Here is a 9,979-nt window from a genome sequence, read left to right as displayed (position 1 = left end):
TTCTCTGGAAGAATATTAAGTGCTCCTAACAGCTAAGTTCTCTCTTGAGCTCTGCAGGTTTATTTTAATGAACTTACTCGTGGTTGTCAGTCTACCAAAATGGAAGTATGTTGCTTCCATGATTGAAAAAAAACGTCTGAAGGACAAAATTCCAATTCCTCACAGTATACAAAGTTTTCAGAACTCACTTTAAACTTCTACCCCAACAATCACTTGAGCTCTAGCCTGAAAGGAAATCCTAACATTCTTAGCGCTGTGGCTTCCTCCTGGGCACTCTTGGCTGTTTCAGTAGGTTGTTTTCCCTCAAGAGCATTCCTTTACATTCTTTGTCCAACTAGTGTAACAGTGCAGAATTAATTATTCAAACGACACTTATTGTATATTTTGGTTGAAGATATCTTAAAAGGACAAGACAATGTCATTGCTCTCTTCTTGTTGACATTTTAGTGGATCAGGTAGTTGCCAATAAGTCACATCGCCCTTTGTTCTGAAGGAAGGAGCAGCTGAGATGAAGTACAAATTAGGGGAGTAAGATATAGTATACTTTCAAGAATTCTGAACCTGTCTCTCTGAAAATATTACAAATGCAGGTTTGGTAGTCTTTCCTCAATTACCTGAGGGGTCAGTCTTAGCTCTGTGTCTCCTGTGTTTGCTTTGGACTTAACTGGCAAACAATGGTTTCAGAATAAAAAGCAAATCAGAATAGCATGTAAAAAAAAATCATTTGTGTCTATCGCTCACTCCTAATCTACCTTTAAGAGAAGCATTTTTCAAACGTATTTGGAAAAACAGGATACCAATGCACTTCCATTTGAGCCAGCTGTCTTTAGGATGTTAGCATTAACTTAATTTGTGGTAAATGCAATCTTTCTAACATAGGCCTCCGGTCTCATCTTGAGGATTCAGGCAGGGTGAAGGCATGGGGGACTCGCTTAATGCCAGTCCCCCAGGGAATATAGACTTTCCTCTCCCACAACCAGGTTTCTTGGTTGGCCGGCCTCACTAACACCGGCCCGCAGCAGCAGCGCCCGCAGCGCCGGGGGCACAGAAGCAGAGGCTGCCCCGCCCATTTCCGGGTGGCTGGCTCTGCGGCCGTCGCATGCGTAATGACGTTTAAGTCCCCTGCAGACCCCGGAAGTGCAACTCGAACTTGGTCGGGGCGCGGATCCCGAGAGTAAGTGTTGGCGGGCGCGAGGGAGAGCGCCCCGAGAGCTGGAAGGCCACGCCTCCTCCCGCCAACCCTCTCAGCCGTGCAGCTGGGGCCGGAGCTCAGGTAGGACGGCGCTGGCCACCTCTGCGCCCCGCCACCGCGGCGGGACCCTGGAGGGGCTGGCCTGGCCGGCTCTCGGGCGGCTCTGTCAGAGGCAGGCAGCGTCTCCTGGGCACGTCTCTGACCTGTGTGTGTCCCAGACCTGGCAGAAGGGCCGGAGGGACACGTGTGGCCTGGGGTGGCTGGCCTTGTATCTGAGCCTCTGAGGCTCTGGTGCTCACCAGAGACCTTAGATGCAGTGAGGGACTTACACTTGTCTGACTGAAGTTGCTTATAGTTGTTCGTTTTTATACGAAAAGTATTAACCGCTAAAACTTTGGCATACATTTACCGCAACGTTAAAGTGTAGTTAAGAAATGCCGTCAAAGCTTTGTGGTGTGAACGTTAGTGGGCTGTAGACATTCTTCTCAAAGTTACTTACGTTTGGAAGCAGGCATTTCTCCCACATCTTGTGCTTCTCGTTTTCCAAAGTATCCATCTTTTGGGGCAAGTAACTTGTGTCTTCGTGTGTTAGGCTGCATTTTAAAGACAAATAGCATTATTTGTTTATTGAAAGTTAGGTAGGGAAAGTTCTGTGTTCTGGACCTGCAACTGCCTTGGTTTGTGTGGTTTTAGATAGGTGTTGTGTGCTGATGCTCGTAAAGTTCATGATTTGGCCTTGCCTTAAAGCACTGTCAAAAACGTTTTGTTTTTCCTTGTTCCTTATCCTTTCTTGACAGGGACTGATGCCCTCACTCTTGCTGAAGCTGAGTCTGAGCACTCTTTAGGTGCTAAACTCGGGTTCCAGCGGCAGTCCTGGTGTGGAGCTTCCTTGTAAACTTTCCCTGGTTTTAAACTAGGAGTCTGGTCCCTTTACCAGAGAAGGTGGCTGCAATGGTGTGTCCTCTGGGACCGCAGCAGCACTTGGAAGAGGTAGAACACTATCCAGGCCAAGAGGGAAATAGGATTTAAAAGCTGTGAGTATCGAGCTTTTCATTCTTCTGACTGTGTTGACTAGTCACCTTCAGTAAGTCAGGTAATGTCCCACGTTCAGAGAAGCCAGTGGTGCATAAAGGAGAAAGTCCTGTGTGCTTCTATGCCAGTGGGTGGAGAACAATCCAGAAGCAAATGCGCGAAGAAAAGTAGTGAGGAGCATAAGGAGCAATGAAGCAAGTGGCGGGGAAAGACTGATGGGAGGGCTGGGTTTGAGAAGGCTGCCAGGCTCTTTGTAAAGGGGTAGTTGAGCAGAGGGCTGGGTTTAGGGAGGGGCTGTGGGGTATGTTTTAGGGGACTACACAGCCTCTGAGGTGGAAACACTTGTTACCACTTGGAACAGGAAAGGGGTAGGACTTACCAGTGTGCAGAGTGAATATCCAGTGATTCGTTATGTTCATGAGAGAGCCTATTTACTGACCTCCAACTGAACCTGGTGAGAGAATTTGGGTCAGTACACATTAAAGGTGTTTCCATGCTGTTTATTGAGCTCTAGCAGAATTACCAATATTAAGTCAGTAAATGTAATATGCGTTGCCTTTGCCTTTGTTTTTGGTAGATTGAGTTTGCCCAGTAGTGCCAACATCTAGTAAATACTCCTCTGTACCAATTTTACTTTTCGTTTACTTTATCACTATAGTAAGATGTACCAAACATAAAACATCATCATACTTGCAAGGATTCAGTTTGGTAGCGCAGCATATGTTCACTCTGTCGTGTAGCCGTCTCTGCCGTTTGTCTTTGGTGCTTTTCACCTTCCCTAGATGAAACTCGACCTGTTAAACGCAAACTCCTCATTACCAACTACCCTTAGCCCCTCGCTACAGTGGTTCTTCTTTCTGTGTCTGTGACTCTGACACTGTGGACACATCATATGAGTGTACTTAGACAGCATTTGTCCTTTTGACACTGGCTTAGTTAACTCAGAATAATGTCCCCAAGTTTCAACTGTGTTATTGCATAAGTCAGAATGTCTTCCTTTAAAAGCTGACTATAATAATCACTGTATACATGTGTTATTACCTTTTACCTGTGGACACTTGGGTTGCTTTTAGTTTTGGCTACTGTAAATGATGCTGCTATGTGCATAAACATTTGTCTTGCCGTCATTTCTTCAGGTTATGTTTTCATAAATGAAACAGATTGATTACATGGTGTTTTGGAATCATTTGTATCTTGAACGTTCCTATCTTAAGGTTTGGTTCTTAGAGAAGTGCTCTGGGGAAAAAGTGGGTCCTGGTTGGAGGTTTCAGCCCATTGAGAGCATAACCGTGAAGGGGACATTGCAGCCTTAGCCCCTTCCTCCTCCTTTTGCTTCTTGGCCAATAAATGAGCAGTTTGCTGTGCCGTGTGCTCCTTTCTGCTCCCACCAAATGTGCACCACTTCACAGCTACAAAAGCAACAGGGCCAACCAAAGTTGTACTGAAACCTCTGACATTGGGAACTTTTTCTCTTTTGTGTTGATTACCTTAGTATTTGTTATAGTGACACCGCTATTTGTAATTCTGTGTCTGAGGTTTTAAGGGACTGCCATACTGTTTGCCACAATGACTCCCTGATTTTTCTTTTCACCGCAATGCACAGGGCTCTACTTTCCCCACAGTGTTCGGGATATTTCTCCACACCTTGAGCAAGCCTTTTAAAACAGTAATTGATATAGTCATCACTGGATATATAGTACTATCTGTGCTTTTGATTCACAGTTCTATAATAATCGATGTTAAACATTTTCTACCATGCTTTTTGGCCACATGTCTTCTTTGGAGTTGTTGAGAATACTTTTTGCAATCCAGGCTGACTTCAAACTCGTGATTCTTCTACCACAGCCACACACATAACTGAGATTATAGGCTGGCAGGGGTGGTAACCATTCCAGCTTTTGGAGGGAAGGTGTAATACCAGGGATTGAACCAGCGCCTTATGCATGCTAGAAAAATGCTGTGGCCCTGACCTCTCTCAAGCTTGTTGATTTAAGATCTGATTTTAGTAAAACTTTTTTTTTTGATTTATTATTTTTTTAATTTATTTATTTATTAAGGATTTCTTCCTCCTCCCTGCAACCGCTTCCCATTTCCCTCCCCCTCCCCCGATCAAGTCCCCCTCCCTCATCTGCTCGAAGAGCAATCAGGGTTCCCTGACCTGTGGGAAGCCCAAGGACCACCCACCTCCATCCAGGTCTCGTAAGGTGAGCATCCAAACTGCCTAGGCTCCCCCAAAGCCAGTACGTGCAGTAGGATCAAAAACCCATTGCCATTGTTCTTGAGTTCTCAGTATTCCTCATTGTCCGCTATGTTCAGCTAGTCCGGATTTATCCCATGCTTTTTCAGACCTAGGCCAGCTGGCCTTGGTGAGTTCCCGATAGAACATCCCCATTGTCTCAGTGTGTGGGTGCACCCCTCGTGGTCCTGAGTTCCTTGCTCGTGCTCCGTCTCCTGCTGCTCCTGATTTGGACCTTGAGATTTCTGTCCGGTGCTCCCATGTGGGTCTCTGTCTCTGTCTCCTTTCATCGCCTGATGAAGGTTAATATTCATGAGGATGCCTATGTGTTTTGCTTTTGGATTCACCTTCTTATTTAGCTTCTCTAGGAACAAGAATTATAATTCCTACTTATAACCCCAGCAGCACAGACACTAAGGGCATCATTGAATAAATGGGACCTCCTGAGGCTGAGAAGCTTCTGTAAAGCAAAGGACACTGTCACTAAGACAAAAAGGCAACCCACTTACTGGGAGAAGATTTTCACCAACCCCACAACTGACAAAGGTCTGATCTCCAAAATATATAAAGAAATCAAGAAACTAGACCGTAAAAGGCTAATCAACCCAATTATAAAATGGGGCATTGAGCTGAATAGAGACTTCTCAACAGAAGAAGTTCAAATGGCCAAAAGACACTTAAGGTCATGCTCAACTTCCTTAGCGATCAGGGAAATGCAAATCAAGACAACTTTAAGATACCATCTTACACCTGTCAGAATGGCTAAAATAAAAAACACCAATGATAGCCTTTGCTGGAGAGGTTGTGGAGAAAGGGGTACACTCACCCATTGCTGGTGGGAATGCAAACTTTTACAACCACTCTGGAAAGCAGTGTTTCGGTTTCTCAGGAAATTCGGGATCAACCTACCCCTGGATTTAGTAAAACTTTTTGAGATTTAATTGTGATATTTTTAAGTACTGGACTGCTTTTAAGATGGCAAACACCATATTTTTTTTTTCTTTTTAACCCCAAAGGTCTATAATGGTAAAAACCTTCATATGACTGCAGGCTAGCTATCTACAATCATTCCATACTTCAAAATTAAACAGTGTAGTAATAAGAGCGACGGGGCTGCGTCCCCAGCACCCCAGCCGCCCGCACGGCTAGCTTTACCCGAAAGAACAACACACAAACTGTATTCATTTAAACACTGCTTGGCCCTTTAGCCCTAGCCCTTACTGGCTAATTCTGTTATCCCGATCAACTCATCTCTAATAATCTGTGAGAACCGGTCTTACCAGGAAGATTCTAGTCTAGTCCATCCTGGGTCGGAGCTTCATGGAGTGTGTCTGCCCTGGAGCGGGGCATGGCGTCTCTCTCAGGCATCTGCTCCCGAGAGGAGAGCTGTGGAGTCTGAGCTCACTTCCTCTTCCTCCCAGCGTTCTGTTCTGTTTACTCCTCCCACCTATCTTCTAACCAATAAAATGGGCCAAGGCAGTTCCTTTATTAGCCAATGACCTTCCTCCATCATTTCCCCTTTTTCTGTTTAAACAAAAAAAAAGGCTTTAACTTTAACATAGCAAAATTACATATAACAAAACAGTTGTCAAGTAAAAGTTACAATAATCTTTATCATAACTAAAGAAAACTATAACTATAACTAACTATTCTTAACTCCATCAAAGACTCCAGAAAGATACAATACTACCTAAGCAAACAAGAAAAAAGCAACTTTTAAAACTCTAGAAATGACAGAGACTTCTTTCTGCCTGGACAGTCACCCAAGGTTCCTCTGTACCGTTGGGGCATCCATCTTCAGCCTTCAGGCCCATGGTATCCAGCAGACATTTCCATAAAGCAGGAAAATTCAAAGTCAGTTCAGTCACTATCTGTTGTGTCCTGCAGAATGTCTCGCAGACTCTTTCATGAATCAGGAACCCCGAAAGATCATCTCACCTTAGGCAAGTTCAGTAGTCCTCTCTCTGCGGGTTCTCTGTGTCCAGTTTATGCAATAGTCCAGGCAAGAGCAGTTTCTTGCCCAAATGGCTATCAAACTCCATAACGAGCCTCTTCGATGCCCATCTTCCTCTTGAAGTAGATTGGTGTTGCCAGGAGCAGAGTGTCTCATTGTCATGAAAAGTCCTAAGTTATTAAAACATTTAAATGTCCTATTCTGTAATCTTTGAAAGACATGAAGAATGTCTATCTAAAATATATCTCTATATATCTAGAAAATCTAACATGACTACAAACTTGACTATTATTTATGATTATCCATCAACAACCTATATTTCCTAATTATACATTACATTTTAATAATGAACTACACAATCACAATACCTTAATCAATATCAGAAATACATATACATATATCAAAATTGACCATAAATCTCTATCAATAAAGCAAAATCTATACTAATGCAAATTATTTATACCTATATCATATCCTCCTTTAAATGTAAACCAAATTTGGGAACATGGGTACAGTTTTTTCTCTCCAAACTGCTTCCTGCTGAATGGGGGCGTCGTTAATTAGGTCTTTCATGGTATAACCTGTGTGCTAGCTTCATCTCAGCTGGCAGTTGAGCGAAGCAATTTTCTGAAGGTGTTCACACCAACCCTTCAGGAGGGCATGGTCCATCATACCAAATCGGAATAGAAGAAATGAATAGCGTCTCATCCTCTGTGAAAACAAAATAAGAAACTCCTTTCCAATACCAAATCGGAATAGAAGAAATGAATAGCGTCTCATCCTCTGTGAAAACAAAATAAGAAACTCCTTTCCAAAGCATCATGTCCTTAGATCCAAATTTCAAAGTCAAGGCATCAAAATATCTATGTAGGATTAGTTTAGCAGCATTTATACATAAATATCTTTTAGCATCTGTTGCTCCTTCCTCAGCATTTAAATAATTTAAAGAGAGCATAATAGCATACAGTATCAAAATTCTCTGTGTATTTTCCATCTTTGTTCGTTTTATTTTAACCTCTATTTTGTTAATTTTTACTTTTAACTTTTTGCTTTTTGAGATAGGTTCTCTGTATCTTTGACCTGAAGTAACTCTGTGGACCAGGCTGTCCTTGAACTCTCAGAGATCTGCCTGTCTCTGCCTCCCAGGCATTGGGATTAAAGTCGTGTGCTTACCACACCTTGAAGTCACAGAGGTCAATCTCCCTCTGCCTACCAAGTGTTGGGATTAAAGGTGTGTACCACACACAACAACTCTCTTCCTTTTTTTTTTGTTACTTTAAGAACTTTAAATTTTAGTCTGCATATATTTTTAACACACTTCAAACAATTTAGAAATTTTCTTTGTCTTTGAATCTCTCTTTACTGTATATCTCTCTTTTTCTGACCACAGGAGCCTTTAAATTACTGAGCAATATGGGTAGGATTAAAGGCGTGGCTTTGCCAGCTAGATCCAGTCCATTCCTTAGCTTTCCAGCCTCATGGCTGAGGTACCGGCTGTAGGCATGTTTGCTGCCACAACTCTATGGCATTTCAAGGTCCCTGCCAGCAAGCGAGATTCAGCAGCCTGTGCTTGCAAACCGCACGAACCACCTGCGTAAAAGAGTCAGAGTTTGCCCTGGCAGGACAGCCCAGAAAGCCGGCATTTTTAAATGGCGCAGCTTTTTTCCTGCTACAGCTGAAAACCGAAAAGCATGCGTTCAGCTTTTTGTCAACACCGTTTAAGTGTTTCGTGGCAGGACCTCTTAATGAGCTGCAGGCTTTGCAGCTAAAGCTGAGTCAGGAAGCCTCTCTTAGATGAGGCGCTTGCTCGCCTCTAGCAAGCAGAGTAGATCCGAGTAATTGTCACTATCAAGAAAACATGCTTTACTCTTTCCCAAGCTTTTTCAGGCTTTCTGTGGATTCAGTTGTCCACGTGTGCGCCATTTGTAGGGAGATTGGCTCTGTATCTGGAAATATGTTTCAATGTATGTGGTATGTAGCCATTGTTTGGAAGGTGTGAGTTATATCGTAGTCCTGAAGAATCAGCTAAGTTCTTGAGGATATGTGCTGCATGATTTTGTTTCTTTGATAGTGATTTAATTGAGTATAACTTTTTTTTCCAGACAGACTCTCATTATATAACTCTGGCTGGCCTGGAACTTGCCATGTAGTCCAGGCTAGTCTTGAACTTAAATCCACCTGCCTCTGCCTCCCAAAAGCTGGGATTAAAGACACGACAACCATGTTGCCCTCTAAAATTATTCTTGTATGTAATGTTGAAAATTGAAAAAGTATCTTACTGAAGAATGTGTAAATGTCCACTAAGTTACAGTAACAATTTTTTTTTTTGCTATTTGATTTTTTTTGTATGCAAACATAATTTGTTAAATACTTTGGTGATAGTATACTTCTCAGCTCTTTCGGCTATAAAGTTCATTAAAGTCAGCCATTTTTCTGACAATGAGGGCTGACTGAGAAGCCAAGGACAATGGCACTGGGTTTTGTTCCTACTGCATGTACTGGCTTTGTGGGAGCCTTGTCTGTCTGAATGCTCACCTTCCCAGACCTGGATGGAGGGGGGAGGATCTTGGACTTCTCAGAGTGCAGGGAACCCTGATTGCTCTTTGGACTGGAGAGGGAGGGGGAGAAGGAGTGGGGGGAGGGGGAGGGTGGAAATTTTTAATAATAATAATAATAAGTTGGCTATTTTTCTGTAGATTAATGAATGAAAAAATTATGCCATAATTTTCATTAACATTCTTTGGCCAACTGAAATGTAAAAACTTGGTCCATATGCAGTGACAGATAACTGACTTGCTCAGGGCTTTGCGGGCAAGTTATAAACAAGTTAGAGCAGCGCTGCATTGATGTGTGGGTAAGTTATAAACAAGTTAGAGCAGCGCTGCATTGCTGTGCAGGTAAGTTATAAACAAGTTAGAGCAGCTCTGCATTGCTGTGCAGGTAAGTTATAAACAAGTTAGAGCAGCGCTGCATTGCTGTGTGGGTAAGTTATAAACAAGTTAGAGAGAGCAGCGCTCCATTGCTGTGTGGGTAAGTTATAAACAAGTTAGAGCAGCACTGCATTGCTGTGCAGGTAAGTTATAAACAAGTTAGAGCAGCGCTGCATTGCTGTGCGGGTAAGTTATAAACAAGTTAGAGAGAGCAGCGCTGCATTGCTGTGCGGGTAAGTTATAAACAAGCTAGAGAGAGCAGCGCTGCATTGCTGTGTGGGTAAGTTATAAACAAGTTAGAGAGAGCAGCGCTGCATTGCTTTCTCTACATCTCTGCCCACCCCCCAAGCACTTTAGTTTGCAATGTATGCAGTAATTTTTGTTTCAGAGAAAATATTACTGTCAGGACATATTACCAGGGCAACAGCATTTATTGTATGTGCATTTCTTTATAACAGGGTTTATATTTGGTTTAAGCATAGCGTTGAGTCATCATAAACTCAGTCTTGGTTTGTTCAGAGGTTATGGGTTGGTAATTAGACTTGGATTGTGAACTGAGACCTTGTAAACCTCTTTAGTAGCTCCTTAGAACCACAGTTACAGCCAGTACACAACGGTGTTGTTATAAACCACGT

At 42.9% G+C, this 9,979-nt stretch overlaps 1 protein-coding gene across 5 annotated transcripts in view; it reads left to right on the top strand.

Annotated features, from left to right (window-relative positions):
- The first annotated feature begins 1,130 nt into the window (after nucleotides 1–1,130).
- Nucleotides 1,131–9,979, top strand: part of Fam172a (family with sequence similarity 172 member A) — a 456,488-nt gene continuing 447,639 nt past the window's right edge. The window contains exon 1 of one of the 5 annotated variants that reach the window (XM_041663254.1): nucleotides 1,131–1,174. The gene's annotated coding sequence lies outside the window, so the exon portion shown is untranslated. Of the gene's footprint in view, nucleotides 1,274–9,979 lie in introns of all 5 variants that reach the window. The other 4 variants (XM_041663252.1, XM_041663256.1, XM_041663253.1 and 1 more) reach the window with 4 other exon arrangements.

The sequence above is a fragment of the Microtus oregoni genome, unplaced genomic scaffold (assembly GCF_018167655.1).
Source record: "Microtus oregoni isolate MIOR12 unplaced genomic scaffold, Mior012 000014F_ref0000157, whole genome shotgun sequence".
NCBI lineage: Eukaryota > Metazoa > Chordata > Mammalia > Rodentia > Cricetidae > Microtus > Microtus oregoni.
Note: the sequence above shows the minus strand (reverse complement) of the source record. Positions and strands in the feature narration are given on the sequence as shown.